Source organism: Chinchilla lanigera, unplaced genomic scaffold (assembly GCF_000276665.1).
Source record: "Chinchilla lanigera isolate Chin_1 unplaced genomic scaffold, ChiLan1.0 scaffold00022, whole genome shotgun sequence".
In the NCBI taxonomy this organism is placed as follows: domain Eukaryota; kingdom Metazoa; phylum Chordata; class Mammalia; order Rodentia; family Chinchillidae; genus Chinchilla; species Chinchilla lanigera.
In genome coordinates, this window is record NW_004955423.1 from 15,626,457 (window position 1) to 15,647,732 (window position 21,276).

Here is a 21,276-nt window from a genome sequence, read left to right on the forward strand (position 1 = left end):
AGATATCAATATGTAATACAACAAGCATTGTTAATTTCCTACCACTTTGTTTGTAACTCTGTATTGTCTGTACTGTTCTTTTGCTATTTTATAAAAGGTTGTCTGTCTGTTAATGTTTTCCTCCTTTTATTTTTAAAATAAAAGTTTCTCAAATAAAAAACAAAACAAAACCAAAAAAACACAAAAAAACACAAAACTGCTCCTTTCATAGAAGGGATGGTGTCAGACTATTCTTGGGGAGACCAGAGAGGAGTGTCTCTTAAGCAGCAGTGAACTCCCCCCACAAACATCATCACAGGGCTCTGTTTTTTTTTTTTTTTTTTGGTTGTTGTTTTTTTGGGTATAGTTTCAGTATGTAGTTCAAGCTGGTTTTGAACTCACTCTGTAGCCCAGGTTGGCCTCAAACTCAAAGTGATCCTCCTGCCTCAGCCTCTTGGGTGCTGGGATTACAGGTGTGCACCACCATACCCTACATTCACAGGGCTTTGTAGCTGGGGAAGAAATCGCAGTGATAGATTCTTACCTTTATAGCTCCCTAAAAGCTATTAAGACACCCTTTCTAGGGAGGAACTCCTCAATGCCTTTGGGCCTTCTCTGAGGGTTTTCTGCAGCAGACGCTGCTGGCCGCTTCTGAGGTGCATGACAGCACAGGGACCGAAGAACTGCACAATCACTTCACGAGTTAGCACGCTTTCTGCACATCTCCACTGTCACACTGTCGTACATCCTGGAAACCGCTGCCCCTCGTGGCTCCGTCTGCTCTACCTTTGCACACTCGATCTTTTTCAGCTTACACTGCCTTTCTGGCCAGCGGCAGCGAGGCTGGTCTCGTCTTGTGAGGAGGCCCAGCAGGACCTACTGCGGAGCTCTTAAAATACAGTTGCGCTCAGCCAGCACTCCCAGAACAACTGCCTCAGAATCCTGAGCGCTGGGCCTGGGTGTGGTGGGCGCACCAACTCCCCAGGTGCCTCTAGTGTCAGCTGCGGCTGCTGGGTTTGAGAACTGGATTTTGTTTAGTTCGTTCAGGCTGCTATAACAAAATACCATGGACTGGCTGGCTTGTGACCAACAGAACCTGATTTTTCACAGTTCTGGAGGCTGCGAAGGTCAAGATCAGGACATTGCAGATATGGTGCTTGGTGAGAGCCCGAGCTGCTTTTGTAAGGGCGCTAATCCCAGTGGTGGTGGCTCCACTCTCATGACCTACAGGCCTCCTGAAACCCTCCTGTTAGTGACTAGATTTCAACATACATTTTGGGTGGCACTTACAAACATTTATACCATAGCCAATTTGGAGTTAGAAGAAGTTGATGGAAGTCCTGCTTTGAAAATGAACTACACGTGTTACACTGGCCAGGCAATTTCATACTTAGAGTCTCAATTTTCTTATCTATGAAATGAGCTTAATCGTGTGGATCAGATAGGGCTCTGGTGTGGATAAAATAGGCAAAACACTCAGCTAAGTGCCTGCTCAGTAGGCGTGAATGGGTGTCCCCTGCCCGGCAGTGGAGGCAGCTTCCCATACATCAGGAGGGAGGGTGACGTGGTTAAGCAGCTTGCTCAAGACCTCTGCCCAGAGTGAAGGTGCAGCTCGAGACCTTAACTCTTGGTGAAGATTCTCCTATAAATTAAACTCCGGGAGGGAAAAAAAAGCTTGGCAAAGAATGTCTCCATTTAAATGGTAACTTGGACCCACTTAGCGCAGTGTGTAAGATTAAGGCCATCTAATTGTGCCAGATATGGTGCTTGATGGAATGTGTGCCAGATGGAATCACTTACAATATTCCCCAGAGGAGAGCTACAGGTAGAAGTGTCATCTATTCAATCTGACTTTGCCAGATTCAAAAAAAATTTTTTTTTTTGGTGATAAACATTCATTTCATTTTGGGAAATCTAGTAAATCTTTTTGGAAACCTTAGTCAACAAGATAGCTGCGGTGTGGGTTACAAAATTTAAATATATGTTCTGTGAATGCGGTCATTTCCAGAGCAAATACAAACATGAAAACAGTTGGCGAGGCCTCTAGAAGCACAGCTAGCCAGATACGTGATGAAGAAGTTAGCGTGTCCTGTTTTCTGCTGTTGGGGGCCTGGGACTCCTGGGGTGAAGGGAGTCACATGCTCCTTCCCGAGATGGAAATGAACCAACATGCCCCCCTCCAGCCAGGGAGAACAACACTCTTCTAGGGCAAAGACGGGGTGATGGTTTATAAATCAAGGAGACGCTGATAGTTGTAGGCAATGCCAGGACCTCTGGTGGTTCGGCAGGGGTGGCTGGGGGGCTGACTGCCCCTGTGGTCCAGCTGCTCACAGCCACGTGCAGGCTACAAACGGAGCAGCCAGCCTTTGAGTGGGTCACACGAGTTTGGACAGGTAGCATCCCGTGTTGACCACACAGAGCCAAAGACCAGAAGCCTCTTCCTCAAACCGTTTGGATCAGGTGAGTCTTCACAGACGTCAGAAAGATCCTGGAGGAGGGATGGGTGAGCCTTCCCATGCCATCACGAGGATAAAAGTCCTGTTACCTATAAGGACAGGGCCGAGGAACCCAAGTGATTTAGAAGAATGGGGGAGGGCTGCACAGAAGACGTCTGCTGGGCTTCCTAACCACTGTCCAGCGTGCTGAAGGAGTTTCTAGTTTAGAGTTGCTCTATCCACTCCGAGTAGAGTACGACCGCTGGAAGTGATAGAATTTCGTAAAGCCAGTCACCTCTGGGATATACTCATTCCATTTAAACTGAAAGGGTCAACTGAGTGAGAGCAGTCGGGAAATGCATAATGAGGCTGAAGGTGCACAGCCCGCTGAGAGATGCACAGCCCACTGGCAGGCCAAGGTGCCTCACTGCCCTTTCGAGAAAGCTGATGTCCGGAGCGCCGAGCAGACTGACAAACTCTCAGTTCACCCCGCTGAGACTCAGCAGCAGCAAGAGACAGACCTCTCGGCTTCCTCCTCTGTTACTTATTGTAGAGAAGCTCTTAATTGATTTAACAAAAAGACAGCATCAGAGTGTTCACCACACTAATTTAACAAGTTGAAAACTGCGAATGAGCTAGCTTCCCACCACAAGAACAGGTGCAGTCCGAGCATGGAATAGAATACAGCACTGAAAGCTTGTGAAACAGTCCCGTAAGCAGTGTAGACCGCAGAAGAAAATCAAGTTGCAGAGGCCTACACACAGACGACATGCCAATTTCCAAGGAAGTGAGAACACAGAAAATCCCTCATATTGCCTAGGAATACATTATTTAACAGTCAGTAACTATGTCTTGAATATGTGCCCAGTATTCTTTTAGATGCTGGCGAGAAAGAAGTGAACACGGTACCTGCATTCTGGAACCTGCGATTTGGAGGCATCTGATGCATGTAGTAGAAATACAAAGGCAGATGTGGGATTGGTAAACTCTGAAGTCAGAACAGTGGTGCGGGGCGTGGTGGCTCACACCTGTAATCCCAGCACTCGGTTGGCTGAGCAGGAGAATCTCAGAGTTCAAGGCCAGCCTGGACTACATAGTGAGTTCAAAACCGCAGAGGATGACAGAGTGCGACCCTGTCTCAGAAAAACCAAAGCCAAAACCAAAGCCAAAAGCGGACCAGTGGCAGCCTCTGGGGAGGGCCTGGGAATGTGACCGCAAAGCAGGTGTGCGGGAGCATTCAGTTATTGGCAAGGTTTTAGTTCTCACTTTGGAAACGGCATAAAAGGTGTCTGTAACACGGGTTTTCTAAAGCTCTAACTCTTCCTGAAATAGCTTTTGAAAATTTTGTTCACCTTTGTTTCCCAGTTTTGCTTCTACACATTGCTTCTGTTCCTGTGAAGACCGGCTTCCCTCTAGATGAGGCCCTGGGATCTGCGGAGCTGTTCTGGGACAAGCGGAAGGTACACAAGGAAGTCCGTGTGCGTGGAGAGGCCGCGGTGTGGCGGACGTTTTGAACCGTACTGGCTCTGGAAGGGCAGGGGACTCCAGCGGCTGGCTGGACCCAGTGACGCTCTGAGTGAAGGGCTGAGTGTGGAGCTGACTTGTCTGAGGAAAAGTGTGCGTGTGCGTGTGTGTGTGCGTGCATGACTGCTGCTCATCTGGAGCTGTGCAGCCTGCCGCACAGGTGGCTGGTGGGCGGGAAGACTGCAAGGCAGATACTTCAGCTATATTTAGTTCCTCTGAGCCTGAGCCTGGGAGGGCCGTACCTGACCTCTTCTGACAGGTCGTATTTCAAATAATTAAACAAACAGCCTTATCTAAAAATCTTCCTCCTTGGAATGCTGCATCCCATCAATAACCCTTGCTTTATTATTGAAGTATTTATGATCCGAGAGAGGTAGAAATGTTGCATTTCTCCCCTTTATACCCTTTGGCCCTTATGATCCCTGGGGTAATAACCAGAGATTCAGGGAAAGGATATGGGGCCATTGATGGGTCAGGGTTGTGACAACACTATTCATAAGAGTAAGAGGATGAACAGAAAACTAGGAGTCCTGCAGCAGGGAAATGATAGGAACAAGTGCAGTGCTCCCACAGAGTTACATTGGATGCTGCCACTAGAATGTGTTATTACATGAATTATTCTGTAACATGAGACATTTACATCATTAAGTGAAAATCTGTTTTTAATTTTAAATTTTCTACTTTTTGAACAACATGAGCAAAGTGTGGTGGCAAAGTTCATTTGAAAAAGTAAAAGTGAAGAGTTGGGGAGGAACTGGCTCTGCAGAGCGAGCTTGGGCTGAGTGGAAGCAAGACAAAAGTACACCCTGGAGGACACAGGGCGGGCTGTCCTGAGGAAAGCCACCATCGCCTAATGTTTTTTATTTTTATTTGATAATCGTTTGTATTTGACAGTTGTGTTGACAATTGTATGTATTTATGGTGTACAATGTGATGTTTTGATCTATGTTAACAAAGTGTAATGATTAATCAGATTAATATCAAGTCATTACCTTACATATAACTCTTTCTTTTCTTTTTTTAACCTAGGGTCTCATTAGGTAGTTCAAACTGGTCTTGAACTCACTATGTAGCTCAGGCTGGTCTTGAACTTTTGGTGATCCTCCTGCCTCAGCCTCCTGAATGCTGGGATTATAGATGTACACCACCATGCCTAGCTAATTATAATTCTGTACAGAAAATATTTACAATCTACTGTTTAGGCAATTTTGAAATATACAGTGCACTCATTATTATTTATTACAATCACTATTTTGTTGATCTCTGTTCCCTTTGATTAACACGTCTCCTTTTCTCACCTGATTATAACTTTACTTAATATCTATGGTCAAGGAAATACTACCTAACATTAATATTAATTTTCTTCTTCATATGTTTTAGAATTTTTCAAAGTATGTAGTTTTGGTTTTATAAGTAATAAAAAAATAATTAAATTGAAGAAAACACCAAGGAAATGAAAGTTTACCGTGCATCGAAAGCCAAGACATCACAGACTTCACTTTTTTTTGTTTCAGTTTTAGACACCTGTTTCTATGGCTTGCTTCTTTTATAAGAATGTGGAGAGATTAACTCCTGTGAAAATACTAGAATAAAATATCAGCCAGTTAATTTTGTGTGTTTTGGATGGGAGGTGGTTGCTATGCATTCCCGGGCAGCTGCAGGGCTTATTGGGAAGAGATGAACCGGAGTGAAGACACCATCAGTCGTGGGACCTTGGGAAGGAAGGGAGTACCCTCCCAGAGTCCTGGGGAAGATTAAACCAGATCACAGGACCTCTTGGCGTAGGACAGGCACTGAATTAAAGCTGTTGACTCTGACTTTCTGCAAGGCTATGAATATATGCCAGGCACTGGAAGTGTTAGCTTGGCTTCTCTGCTGGTTTCCCCAGACAAGGTGAACTAAAAAGCGAAATGGTTTTGAAAGGATTGTTGTTGTGGCGTTTACTGTTTAGGACTAGCTGTGTCCCTCACAAGCCGTCAAGCTTCTAAATTACAGATGAAAGCAGCACACAGAAGGCCCCAGCTAGGGACACCGATGTGCCTGCTCCTCTGGTCCCATTCCTGCGCTGGTCTCATGGAAGGTTCTAGAAAAAGCACGGAAGAGGTAAATGGGCACTGACTGACGAGTCCTTCTCATCCCTGCGCTGTCTCCTTTGGGTCTGGGAGCTGAATGGGGTTCAGGGCGCCATCCATTAAAACTAGGCAAAGCCACACTGCTTGGCGTGGAATCCTTGCCATATTGCTGAACACATCTGTGCCTGGGTTCTCCATCTATACAATGGGAACAAAGATAAGACCCTGTTAAGGGTGTGCCAAGGGGTAATGCACAGAAAGTACTTCAAATAGTACCCAAGAGTAAGCACTTGAGAAATTAGCCCTCTTTACCGCTGTTCCTTTAGGTTCTTGCTCAGAAAGACCCCTCCTAAATGCAGGGGTGGAAAGCAGCCTTCTACGTTAGGCGGCCCGGGTTGTGGGAGTCAGGGGCACAGGTTTTCTACGGTACAGAGCGGAGTGTGTCACATCTTTGCCACCCGCTAGCCGCGTGATCTAAGACAAGTTGTTTAATGTCTCTAAGCCTCACTGAAACTCGGAAGTAGGGCAGGGGTTGTTAAGATAATTGAATAGTGCCTGACTTGGAGTAGATACTCAGTACGTTTTAATGATTATTGTTCCATTTTTATCCCATTGGATCCTCACAGAATTCTCACTTTGCAAGCAAGAGACTGGCACAGAGACGTGTGAGACCATACAACTAGCAATGGGCAGAGTCGGAACGCAAACCAGGCAGTTTGACCTTCGCAGCCCACGGTCTTCACCGCTGCGTACCCATTCACCCCTGCTGTGGGGCCCACGGCAGTGGTGACTTAGCATGTTTCTGCCTCAGCACACCAACGAGGCTGTCTCCTGAACAAAAACTGTCAACTGTTGACATTATACAATAGAATGATTTTTACTGGTCTGAATTCAAAGCTAAAGCAGACTGCATAATTAACAAGAGGACTGAAATTGTATTGGTGGGAGTTATATTGGGTTAGATAACAAAAGCTAACCATAAACAATGAGAGAACGTGTAGTGATAATATTCACCCCGTGAGGTTCCCTAGGGATGGGATTTCAGGGATTGAGCAGGGGCTGGGGGAGGCTATGTGTAGATTTCTCAGAGGCGGTGGTGGGGAGTACGTTATACACACACACACACACACACACACGTCACTCACGCACACTCCATTTGGCCCATTGTTAAGCCAGTAGGACTTTGGAAGGCATGTAATTTTCCCACTCTGAAAAATCCTTTTATTTTTAACATCCCCGAGGAATGGCTGCTTAGAATTTGTCTGAGTCCCTTGAAAGAGGTATTCATCTGGATAACAGTTCTTTACCTACTGCTCTGAATGGTGTGTCTGTAATTTCTAGCTCTGGACTCGGTTCTGCCTTACAGAGCAATACAGAAGTCTGACTCCTGCTGTGACACAGGCCGTGCAGATGGGAGATCTCCGCATTGCGTGGTTCACTGTGACCTGCCAGCCAGGCCACTGCGCAGCATGCAGGGAACAGAGCCTCGAGCAAGGCCGCAGCCACCCTCCCCGGTGTGGACAGCCAGCAAGTGTCTCGAACTGGTTTCCCCCCACCCCCGAAAGTTCTGCTCTACCTAGGAATTTCCAGATCCTTCTGCCATCTCTGTCTGTGTGACAGTCTGTGGATCCCTTAGCATGCTAATTATCCCCTTTTAAAAATATGTAAATTTTAAGTTGGCGGGGTGGTGCACACCTGTAATCCCAGCACTCGGGAGGCTGAGGCGGGAGAATCACTGAAAGCTCAAGACCAGCCTGAACTGCACAGTGAGACCCTGTCCCAACCCCCTTCCTCCTCAAAAAATTCTGTATATATGTTAAAAAATCACAATTGCCTTTTGAATTTGTCTTCTCTCCTGTTCTCTGTTTATAGATCACCAAGTCAGGCTCCTTCCCTACACTTCCTTTTGGGTTTCTTCTGCATTCTATTTATGGAACAAATATTTTTCCTCCTCTACTTTGTCAAGCATAAGGCAAGGAATGGAGAAGCTGCCGTGAGATGGGCACTGTCCATGTCTCCAGGCATAACCTACAGGCACAGAGAAGCGTGAACACCCTGCGCTAACACCCTCCCGCAGCAGAGACAGGCGCGAGCGCTGGGAGAAGGGAGGGTGATCCGGCCAGGCGTGGTGGTGACACACACCCATCACCCCCGCTACATAGGAGGCTGAGGCAGGAGGTCACAGGTTCAAGGCTGGCCTGGGCAACTGAGTGAGACCCTGTCTCAAAATAAAAAACAAAACAGGCTGGGAACGTAGCTCAGTGACAGAGCACCCCTGGGTTTGATCCCTAGAACTTAAAAAAAAAAAAAAAAAGCTCCCGAGGGCAAGCTCGTCCCACCCCTCTCCGCCCACACTGGCGTCTGTGTGAGTCCGGGTTTCCTACTAGACTGGGGTTCCAGGTTTTTGCACCTCCTTGCTTCTCTTTTCTGCCCCTCTTCCTTCCGTACCCACATGAGCACCCGAGCTATTTGGTTTTCTGGTAGCAATAGTTTCCTGTCTTTCAAGTCCCTGCGATCCCAGAGGGTGGTGATTTCTACTTCCTCCTCTTTGCTGGGCAGTGACATTTTTGTGTTTCACAAATATTTTCATCTTGCCTTGCAAATGACATGGCATTCAAGGTTATTCCCATTAATAAGAGGTCGCAGAGCCCATGCCATTAATTATACAACCTGTCTGGAAAGAATAATAGGCTTCTTAAAAAGAAGCAAAGCAGACAGTCGCTCTGCTTAGTCCCTCACATGTTTCCACCCCTGGAAGAGGCCTCATGCTTTAAAATAAAGAGCGCTACCACTTCTCATCTCCTCCTGTGAAGATTTCCCCCATCTTCCCGTGATGGGCAGTGCCCGGCACGCACAGACATGAAGCATTTATTTTTATGTCTTCCAAGTGTGGAAATATTGAAAATATATTAAACCCCTGGCTCAAAATTGGCAACCTCAGTGATATGACATCACTGTTCAGAACTTAATATTTACGCTGAAAATCTCAAGGACATCCCTGACTCGGCAGTCAAGAATTGTGGAAATGTACCTTTACTAACTTATGAGGTTAAAAATCAGATTTGTGGCCAGGTGTGAGGGCACATGCCTATAATCCCAGCACTCTGGAGACTGAGACAGGAGGACTGCAAATTTGGCTCCAGCCTGGGCAATTTAGTGAGAGAGACCTCACCTCAAAATAGAAAATAAAAAGAGGGTTGAGAACATAGCTTAGTGTGAAAGCCTTGGGCTCAGTCCCCGGTACCACAAACAAAACACAACCAAACCAAATCCAGCCTAAAACAAACGAAACCTGACTTGCTCATCGGAAGGGAGGCGGCATGTCACCTACATTTACTAAGTCCTCAAACAAATCAAGCGCAGGGCTGTGCCACTGAAAAATACTGCTTTGGGAATGGCGCCATCTTAAATCAGCTTTACAAATACAACTTCACAGATGTGGATAAATGTAATACTTCCTAATTTAGAAACTAATATCATTGTGGAAATTCACTTAACACACACTACAGTAAACTGTTCTGGCTGGGGAATGTGGCCTTGTGATTTTATGCTGTAAGTCTATTTGTATCCTTGTCACAGTGCAGAGGACACAAAAGAAGTGCATGATATGGCCCTCCCTCCTGAGAAGCAAAGAAATGAGAGGAAGAATTTCGTCTTTAGAAGGAAAGAAAGGAACAATTCACTGGGTGGTCTACTGTGGCAGGTGGTTTTAAACAGAATCTCTGTCTCTGTCTCTGTCTCTGCCTCTTTGTCTAGCTTTTTAAAGATAGGTCTTGCTATGTAGTTCAGACTGGGCTTGAACTCACTATGTAGCTCAGACTGGCCTCAACCTATGGCAATCTTCCTGCCTCAGCCTCCCAAGTGCTGGATTACAGGTTAGCACCACCACACTTGGCTGGATTATATCTTTTGATCCAAATAGTCTGCAAATTACATCCATTGAACAGGTAGAAATCTCCAGTTGAAAGGGACAGATGTGAGTTATTCATAGGAAAATGGGTTTACCTTGAGGCCACAATGTTAAGTGAAATAAATCAGACATATGAGCTTACATACCCCACGGGTTTGCCTTATATGAGAAATCCAAATTATACGTAAGAGCACAATAAAAGATAACAGGAAGTAGGGAGGCAGGGCTTTCTCAAAGGGCAAGGGGACCTAAAAGGAGGGGAGCGGATGAAAAGCAACCGAGATGTGCTGTGTACGGGCACCAAGTCCACACAGGAGTGTAAACACTATTCCCGCAAACATGGGCTAATGAAAAACTGAAAGAACTGTCACTCAAAAAAGAAAAAAGGAAAGTAATGTTTACTCTAATTATTAGAGAAGGAAGAAGGAGCAGGATTTAAAGTAATCCTGGCCGGATTACTAGGATGAAATACTCTGTTTAATGAAGCGCTCACTGGACACGTGACACAGAGTTTTCGGAAGTCAGATGTGTTTCCAGTTCCCTAGGGCCCTGGCCCCCGCTGCCCCGCTGCTCCTCCTGTCCTGCGGCAAGCTTCGGCCCCAGGCTCGCAGCGCGCAGCTGCAAAGCCCCACCCGTCCCGCCAGGGCCACCACACTGCGTCCTGGCACCTGCGCGCCCCCGTACACACTGGCCACATGAATGAAAAAAATGAAAAGGGTGATTGGTCAAAATCAGCGTCTAGGCACTGACTCCCACGAGTTTGGGAACTGCCTGGCAGTCCTGCTGTTTGCAGGGTTCCGGGACAGCTCGACCTCCCGCTGTCCCCTGACCTCCGCCAGGCACCGTCAGGAGCGCATGCTTCCGACCTCTGGCTCCCACGCGTGTTCGCAGGCTGGGAGCCCTCAGAGTCCAGCCCGCCGCAGTCAGGTCCGCTTCCATCTGTCTGTGTGTTCTCCCTAATGAGGGGATCCTTCCTAGGAGTTTTTCGACATGCTTAAGTGTCGTCCATCACACACACACACACACACACACACACACACACACACACACACACACAATTTCCTCCGTAACTTTTAGGACAACAGTTAACAGTTTCCTCCAGGTGATTTTCCATCTCCCTCTGCTTCCTCAGAGTCACTGGATGCGCCCTGCTCTTGAAGGGTCATTTCCCTCGGCCTTTGGAATGCTCAGCCACTGCTTCTCCTGCGTCCTCTGCTGCCTGCGCACCCGCCCACCCGCCCACCCCGCATTGCGCTGTCCTCGGTGCTCAGCTGGAAGCCCTGTTCTCCTCTCGCTCTGTTCTCTTCCTCGCTCTCAGCCCCACTCCTCCGAGCCCTGTCTGTGTTCAGAAGGCTCAGACCTTTACACTCACAGCTTAGATCTTTCCCTTGAACACCAGGCCTGGGCCTCTAATCGCCCACACGAATTCTCCCTGTGGATGTGTGACGCACTCTGAACTCAGAACGTCTAAAACTGCACTCATGCTCTTTCCCTACAGATCTGGCCCTTTCATCGCGTTCCTTCCAGGCAAATGTCACCACCGTCCACCCAGCTGTGCGTGTTAAAGCCTAGCAGTCGTTTTCATCATCTTTCCCCTGGGCTCCCATATCCATTCCCACAGGATGTCCTGTTGCTTTTGCCTCTCAAATACCTCTCAAGTATGGCCTTTTCCTCCCCAGTCCGCCGCTCCAGAGCAAGCTACCATTTACCATCTCCTGTCTGGACTGACACAGTCAGAGGCCACCATGCGGACAAGCATGATTTGTGTTTCTTCTGATGCACTCAGGGACTTAAAAGCTGCTTTTGCTGAAAACAGTGACTTCTCACTTGGGCCTAAAGAAGCCCAATAGGTAACAAAACAGAACAAAGCCTGACCTTCGTTTCCTATCTGTCTCCTTTATTACCTTAAAACTTCCCGTTAGATCTTTGCTTAGTTCTGCATTTAGGGAATGTTTGTCTAAAAGCTGGCAATAGAAGGTGGGTTAGCTGTAAATTTATGTAACAACTCATCTTCTTTCAAGATTGAGGAAATCAAAGGAAGAGATTTACAGGGGCATTCAACTACCAGTGGGCACCGACGATCTCCAGCCACTTTCCTAAAACATTTCAGCACAGCCTGCTCAAAACTGAGCCTGCCCCAGCCACACACCATGATCTCGAGGAGACTGGATTACCTTTCCAGTGACAAGGACTTCTTCAGACCCTTCTTTGCAAAACCAGAATTGAGAAAATGATCAACTGGACTCTAGCTGGTCTCACTCCTCCGTTAATGGGCCCATGTGTTCTTTTCCATCAGAACTGTACCCTCCTTTGGCTCCTCAAGCTGAGTTCTAGCCCCATTTTCTCTTATTTTTCTAACTCTGCCTAATACATCAGGCTGTGCCTTTGTCTGACACATCTTGAAATGCTTTTCTGCCACCAGACATCAAATCTGGAAAGTGGATTTAAGCCAAAACTGATCAGAAGAGGCAAAGAAGGGCACTACATATTGGTTAAGGGAACAATTAAATAGGAAGAGATAATGATTTTAGATATATACACACTGAACAACGGTGCACCCAACTGCATAAAAAATACTACTGGACATAAAAGATAGATAAACATCAATACAGTTATAGTGGGAGACCTCCATACCCAACTGTCACAAACAGATCCACTACACAAAAAATCAACAAAGAAGTATCAGAGTTGGACCAAACTTTTGAACAAACAGATCTAATAGATATCTACAGTGTTCTGCCCAAGAGCAGAATATATGTTTTTCTCAGCAGCATGTAGAATTTTCTCCAAAGTGGACCACATACTAGCCAATAAAGCATGTTTAAGTAAATGTGAAAGAATCAAAATTACACCATGATATTGTCAGATCATAGTGCAAGGAAACTAGAAATCAGTGGAAAAAGAAACCATGGAAAGTATGCAAACACATGGAAATTAAACAACATACTCTTGTATAATCAACAGATCACAGAAGAAATCAAGGAAGAAATAAGACAGTTTCTACAATTAAATGATAATGCTAGTATAACATACCAGAATTTGTAGGACACAATGAAAGCAGTCTTAAGAGGGAAGCTTATAGCTGTGAATGGCCACATCAGGAAAATAAAACAAGCCAAAAAATAACTTAATTATGTACCTTAAGGTCCTAGAAAAACAAGAACAATGTTAATCCAAAGCTAATATAAGGAATGAAATTAGAAAGATCAAAGCAGAAATGAATAAAATGGAGGCTAAAAAATAAAAGAAAGAATCAATGAATTGAAGAGCTGGTTCTTGGAAATAATAACACAAATAGACAAAACTTTACCCAAGCTCACAAAAGCAGAGGAGAAACAAAAGGAGAGGAAAAACCCAAATCAATGCAATTAGAAATGAAAAAGATGAAGTCACAACAGACACTGCTGAAATCCAGATTACTAGCAACTACCTCACATACCTCTATGCCAATAAACTGGAGAGCTCAGAAGAAATGGATAGATGAATTGTCAAAATTGAACTAAGAAGATTAAAAAAATCCCAAATAATCCAATAACAGGCAATGAATTTGAATAAGTAATGAAGACCTACCAAAGAAAAGTCCAGATCCTGATGGATTCACTGCCAAATTATATAAGAACTTCAGGGAACATCTAATGTCAGTAGTCCTCAAACTCTTCAATGAAGCTTAAAGGGAAAAAATACTTCCAAAGCAATTCTGGAAGCTTCCATTATCCTAATTCCAAAACCAGATAAGGATCCAACCAAAAAAGAGAACTAAAGGCCAGTCTTTTTAATGTACATAAGAAATTTTCAACAAGATACTGGCAAACAGAATGCAACAAATCACTAAAAAGGGCATACATCATGACCAAGTAGGCTTCATCCCAGAGATGCAAGAATGGTTTAACGTATGCAAATCAATAAATGTAATTCATCACACAAAGAGAAACAAGGCCAAAAATCATGATTATCTCAATAGATGCAGAAAAAGTCTTTGACAAAATCTAGTACCCATTTATGATAAAAATCTTGAAGAAAATAGGCATAAAAGGCAGATTTTTATCTCAATAAAATAGGCAGATTTTTATCTCAATCTGATAAAAGCCTTTTAGGACAAATCTACTGTCAGTGTCAGATTAAATGGAGGAAAAAATGAAAGCTTTCCCACTAAAATCAGGAACAAAACAAGGATGTTCACTATTAGCAATCCTGTTCAACACAGTCCTCAGAACATTAGCAAGAGCAGTTAGGCAAGAGAAAGAAAGAAAAGGTATATGTATAGGAAAGGACAAAGTCAAATTATCATTTGCAGATGACATGATTCTCTACATAGAAGACCCAAAAATTTCACCAAAAGACCCCTAGAATTAATAGTCAAATCCAGCAATGAATCAGGATACAAAATAACACACAAAAATCAATAGTGTTTCTTTACACTAATAATGAATTCACTGACAAAGAAATTAGGAAAAAAATATCATTCACAAGAACATCAATAACAATTAAATACTAAAGAATTAACCTAACCAAGGAAGTGAGAGTCTTCTACAATGAAAGTTACAACATGGGCTGGTGATATAGCTCAGCAGCAGTGTTTGTCTGGCAAGCACAAGGTCCTAAGTTCAATTCCTGGTACCAAAAAAAAAACCAAAACCAAAACAAAACAAAACAAAAAAAACTAGGAAAGTTACAACATTCTGAAAAAGGAGATTGAAGCGGACATCAGAAAATGGAAAGATATTCCCTGTTCTTGAATAGACAGAACCAAGATGGTCAAAATGGCCATACAGTAAACTCCCAAAATTCTTTGGGGTTACACTTCTAGAGCAGCCCTGAATTGTGAAAAACTGTGAATTTCAGATATCATCAGAAAAGTGCCTATAAATATCTATTTTTATAGTTTTAATCCTAAATATGCTATGTCTCCTGCAGTCATGTCATCTAATTTAATGTAGTAACACTGCATTAATCAAGCCTTAGAAGGTGCAGGGTGTTTTGGCGGCATCTTAGAGATCTTATGCTTTAAGAAGAACAAAACTGAGAACACTCAAGATAGCTACCTGCACTACAGCAACCTGTTATGATGCAGAAATGCTGGTGCATCTGCCAGAGATGGTTACAGGGCAGAATTTAAACAAATGAGATCCTTCCCAAATGAAAACGGGCAACTACAATGAACAGATGCTTCTCAGGAGAAGCACAAATGGCCACTAAAGACATGAAAAATGTTCAACATCGCTTGTCATTAGAGGTGAAAGGTTTATGCAGTCTGAAGAGAAACCAGAGTATCTCCTGTCGTTAGAGCAATGCAAATTAAAACAACACTGAGATTCCATCTCACTCCAGAAAAAATGGCTGTCATCAAGAAATCAAACAATAACAAACACTGGCCTGGCTGTGAGGAAAAAGGAACCCTTCTACATTGTTGGTGGGAATGTAGTAAACTAGTACAACCACTCTGGAAATCATTATAGAGATTCCTCAAAAAACTAAATCTAGAAAACCTATCTGACCCAGCTCTTCCCCTTTTAGGTCTCTTCCTGAAAGAGTTAAAGACATGATATTACAGTGATTGATACATACCCATGTTTATAGGTACATAACACATAATAGCTAAATCTTGAAAGTGGCCTATACATATGTCCATCAGCACATGAATGGATAAAGAAACGGTAGTATTTACATACCATGGAGCACTACTCTGCCTTAAAGAAAGATAGATGCCATTTGTGGGAAAGTGGATGCACCTAGAGACCATAATGCTGAGTGAAATAAATGAGACACACAGTTTAAATATTATGTGTCATCTGTTATATGAGAAACCCAAAATATAAAGAGCAAGATAAAAGATAGATAATAAGAAGCAGGGAAATAGATCTTCTTTTGAATAGAAAGGGACCAAAAGGTGGAGTAGGGGAGGGGAAGAGGATGGAAAAAGAACTAAGCTGTGTTATGTGCATGTGCCAACTCCCCTCGGTGAATGCGACCATTATGTACCACAAACATGCACCAACCAGGAAAATCACAACAAAACCCAAGTGTTATTCTCATTGTCAACCGTGGGCTGGAAGCAAGAGGAAATAACTGCACGATATGTAAATGTTTCTCTGTTGCTACAAGGAATGAGCATTCTCACACAGCAGATGTCTGCAGCCTCAGGTTGATTTTCAGTGAAATACACAATCACCTCTTCTAGTTCCTCAAAGAAGTAAGTCAGCTGGAGAAGAAGCATTATTTGTCCTTGCTCTCCAATTTATCCCCAGGGGTCAGGACAGCAGCTGATGGATGGCAGGTGTGCAGTCCGCACTGGCTCAATAAATGAATGGACAATGGGCTCTCTGGGAGTAATTTCCCTGGACCCAACTTTGTGCCCACGCATCTTTCTCTAGTATGAACTCACTTTCCAGGGCAGCGCCCATGTGTCTGCACCCACTGTCTACACTAGCGCAGAGCCCAGCAGGCAGTATACGCTCAATGCGCATGCGTGAGAGGAGAGAGCGTGTCTCGAAGCTTGCGTGGGAAAGCACTGCTGACACAGGGCGCCCTCTGAGTTGCTGGCTTTTAGTCTTCCGGGAAAAGACCTTGCTGTTGTCAGTGGAGCAACTGTTTGTTGCCCCGGCAGTTCAAGCTGCAGACACATAGCTCCAGGTTTTGAGGGCCTAAGCTGTAGAGTTCTCTGTGTTTAACAGGTGTTTTGTGGGAGCAAAAATTGTACAGACAAGGAGCAGCAGATACTTTCCTTCAAGTGACCTTTGTCCACCTTGGGCAGTTTTCAGATTCAGGGTATGGGCTCAGCAACTCTTCGCCCTGCTTAAACAGCACAAGTTTTCAATTCTTCTTCTTCTTCTCATTATTATTATTATTATTATTTTGATTTTTTTCCGGTACTGGGAATCGAACTCACGACCTCGTGCTTGCCAGGCAGGTGCTGTGCCGCTGAGCTAAGTCCCCAGCCCCGCAAGTTTTCAATTCTAATGAAGTCTAGCTTATCAGTTATTTCTTCCAGGGATTGTTCCTTTGGTGGTCTCTCTAAAAAGTCATTGCGATAGCCATGGTCATCTGGATTTTCTCCTACATTATCTTGTAGGAGTTTATAGTTTTACATTTAGGTCTGTTATTTATTTATTTATTTATTTATTTATTGAGTTAATTCTTGGTCTGTGACCAGATTCATCTGATGACACATAGACCTCTAGTTCTCCCATCATGATTCAGCGAAAAACTGTCTTTGCTCCTTGTATTGCCTGTGTTGCTTTGTAGGAGATCCAGGAAGATCAGCCGACTATATTTCTGTGGATGCCTCTCTGGATCTCTAGTCTGTTCCACTGATCTGTTTGTACATTCTTTCTCCAGTACCACACTCTTGATTGCTGTAGCTTTACAGTAAGTCTTGAAGTCAGGTAGTGTCAGTTTTTTGACTTTGCTCTTCTGTTCTCCTCCAATATTAAATTGGCTACTCTGGATTTTTTATCTCTTTCTATAAATATAAGAATCAGTTTGTCAGTACTCACAAAATAACTTACTGTGATCGATTGGGATTTCATTGATTCTATAAATCAAGTAGGGAAGAAACGACATTTTGACAATATTGAGTCTTCCTATTGTAAACACAGAATATCTCTCCATCCCTCTCATTCCTCTTTGATGTCTGTCAAAAGAGTTTTGTAGTCTTGCTCATACTGATACTGCACATATTTTGTTAGATTTATACCCAAGTATTTTATTTTTGGGAGTGCTGATGCAAATGATGTGTTTTGTATTTCAAATTCCACTTGTTAATTGCTGTTATCTAGGAAAGAAATGTACTTTTATGTAATAGCTTTGTATCCAGCAACCTTGCTATTACTTATTTGTCCCAGAATTTTTTTGTTCACTCTGCTGGATTTTCTACTTAGATAATCCCATCATCTACTGAGAGTTTTAGTTTTTCCAACTTAATCTATATACCTGGTATTTCTTATTGCATAAGGTAGGATTTCCTGGGGTCAGATAGCTTGCATACAATATAAGGGAGGGAAAGAGGCTTGCTTGCTGCTGCTCCTCCCTTTTTGCTCTTGTTGCTTTTGCTGTCTTCTGCCACCATGAACTGTTGCCCTCTGGCCTGGGAGCCAGCAGAGTATTTCAGCCGGACTGAAACCTCCACACACTGAGCTACATAAACTCTTTCTTCCCTGATTTTGGGTGTCAGGCATTTTGTGCTAGCAATGAGAGAAAAGTAACCAAGATGGAATTTGGTACTAGGAGTGGTGTCGTTGCTGTGACTATACCTGACCATGTGGTTCAAGAACCTTTGGGAATGGCTTGTGGGAAGAGTTTGGAAAATGTCACCTGAAAGAGTAGAGCTGGAACATCTTAGGCTGTTCTGTATGGGAGATTCTGGTCAGAGCTCAGAAGACCAGAAGGCTGATGGAAATCCTACTGGTAAAGACCAGGCTTGGGAGGTTTCTGCTGCGAAGGACTGCATTGGTTGTTGGAGTCCAGATGATGTATGTTAAGGCTTGGCAGAAAGTTTGTCTGCATTTTGCTCATTTCCAGAGATGTTGCCTAAAACTGAGATTAAGGGCTGTAGACTAATTAATCTGGCAGAAGAAATTTCAAGGCAGTCAAATGTTGAGGCAGTAGCATGGCTATTGTTGGGGGCTTTTAGCCAGATTTATGTTGAGAATCAAGAGCAAAGAGCCCAGCAAGATGATGTAAAATGTTGTGAGTTTGGCCAGAAAGGAAGCTCCAGTAAAGCTGTGGAGTGCAAAGACAGACCTGAGGAGATCTGGATTTCTGAGAAGGGACAGGAGAACAGAAATGATGGCCCAAGAGCAGCCCCAAATCTGCCAATGTGAAAGACTTTGCTTTGAGGAGAAAGCCACAGAAAGCCAAGTTCCAGAATGGCAGAGCATAGAGAATTTGTTCCTCAGAATCAGGTTCAGAATGCTCAGTGATCCAGGCATTTGACCCCTTCAGCCAAGAGAGAAGAAAGCCTGGCTACTGCTCCAGCTGGCAGCAGACTTTGGCATCATCCACATAGCACTGGTTTTAGGAGCATGCAGAGTGCCAGAGTTCTGGTGTTATGAAGGCTTCTACCTAGATTTTAGAAGGAATGGGAGGCCGGGCAGTGTGCCCCTGAGAGGGCAGTGTATGAAGCTATGAGTGTGAAGTGAAAGGTGCAGTGGAGACCCCAGAAGTTTGGAGAAGCCAGGAATGTGGATTGTCTGAGGAAAGCTGCAAGGAGGGTGCAAAGTGGGTCCAAGAGAGATGCCATGGGAGCTACAACCACCAAAAATGCCATAGAGCTGGAGCCACAAGGAGCTCACAATTTGCCATATATTTCCTGGGATGTTGAATGTGGAGCTACAAAAATTAATGTTTGCCCTGCTGTATTTTGGATTTGCTTTGATCCCAATGCTTTGTTTCCCCCTGTTTGTACCTTTTGCAATGGTAATTTTTATCTTGTGCCATTGAATGGTGGAAGTGTTTAACTTTTCATTTGTGCAGGGTCCCAGCTAAGAGTTTGTCTTACATCTTGGAGGAGACTTGGGACTTGGACTTTTCAGCAATGCTGAAACTATTAGGACTCTGGAAACAGAGGTAGACTAAAATGTCTTTTGCATAAAGGGATGAGAATGAGTCTGTGGGGGCCCAGGGGCAGAATGTTATGGTTTGTGTCTAGATGTCCCCCGAATGCCTCATGCAGTCATGGGGCAGGCTTCTAGAGTTATCCTGGCTATAAACTTCTAAATGCATGTATATATGTATGTATGTTTTCTAATTGCACATTTTAGTATAATTTAATAAACTCTTTAGATACTACCGCTTATGTCTGAATTTTCTGGTTTGCATTTCTGTCCCTCTGAGTCACTGGTCTTCATTTTGTTCTGGTTTTCACAGTATGCACTAGTTTTCACAGTATGCACTTTACAGTGGCACACACCAACTTTTTGGGATCTCTGGTGCCATACCCTCACCTCTGTTCCTCAGATATGAGTGCCCTTCGAGTTTTACTTGGCCGTTCCTCTTCTCTCTACGCCTTCCACTTCCTTTCCTTTTTAGTAGGTTCTGTATCATTTACTTCTTTGCTAGGCGTTTTTCTTTGTTCTTTAGATTCTGCAAAAGCCTTTTCACTTAACCCTTTGGATGCTCTGACTGCTGACAACTTTTCAGCCTTGGCTTTGTTTAAAAACTTCAGGTATTTTGCAATCTGCTCATCTAGGGCTATAGTCACAGCTTTGGTGTCATCTCCCACTTGCTCTTCCTGCAAGCCTCTTCCTGGTGAGCCTCTTCCTCCTTATCTTCTAGTTGTTTCTGTTCCTCTTCATCAGCAGAAAAGCTCTCAGCTCATCTTCAGTGTCTGACACTTCCACAGGGACCAGGTCATCCCCAGAAAACTAGAGCATGACACTCATTCTGCCAAAGTTCTGGTGAACCCGTGCAAGGATCTGCTGCATCTCACAGTTAGCGTCATGTGGACATCTTCTTTTTCTTTCTCAATGACAGATTCCAAATGCAGTTTCCTCTTCCAGGTTGCACTGGGTTGCTTTGGGAGTGTCTTCCAGAGATGAAGAAGTGGGAAGCTGGGGGACTGTGGCGTCTCTGCACTGGGTGGCTTGACAAAGCAAGGGGTCTGCCCCTCTGTCAGTCATTAAGACCATCTTGCCCACAGTCTTCAAGTCAGGCTCTCCACCCTTTAATAATTTCCCAGTGTGGAGTTTCTGAAGAAAGTCCTTAGTGTTCTCCCAGGACAATCTTGTACATCTTGTATGTCCTACTGTATAGTCTGGCTTGGCTTATTCCAGGACAGCACCAAAGTGGTCTTCAGGGGCCTGTCTTTGAGTCCTCAGAGGGGTAGACCACACCTGCACAGTTGATGAGGAACACGTGACACATCAAGGTCACACACCTCCAGACCTTAGCTTCGCCTCGTACGGCAACCACGCTGCAAACTGTCTTGAAACGCAGTGTGTTCATCACAGAGCTCTTGCCCACACTTGGATGAAACCGGTGCTGATGTGCTTCTTGTCAGTGCACAACTTTCCCAACTGCCGCAGGAGCTGAATGAACGCTCCTTTGCCAGAGGGTTGGTGGGACTTGCATGGACAGCAAGTGTTGGAGAGTCCGGGGAGAGGACAGCAGCACACGGTCTTGCTGCCCAGGTTGGAACAAGGTGACATTTGTTGAGTACAGAAATGGGATGTTTCCTGGGTTTTTGTTTTTTCAAGTGAGGTTTTTGTTTTTTCAAGTGAGGCTCAATGTGTGTGTGTGTGTGTGTGTGTGTGTGTTTCTCACTGGCTTGCTAGCATCAAGAACTTGGACTACAGCATCTGATGAATCAATCATCTCACAGAGCTCACCATACATATATCTCTATCTCTGTCTCTATCTC

General features: G+C 44.3%; 1 protein-coding gene and 1 pseudogene across 1 annotated transcript in view; both read right to left on the reverse strand.

Annotated features, from left to right (window-relative positions):
- The window catches only part of Ak5 (adenylate kinase 5), a gene marked incomplete at its 5' end in the record, with an annotated part of 209,082 nt that overhangs the window by 39,224 nt on the left and 148,582 nt on the right, over window positions 1–21,276 (reverse strand).
- Window positions 19,704–21,276, reverse strand: part of LOC102018302 — a 3,097-nt pseudogene continuing 1,524 nt past the window's right edge.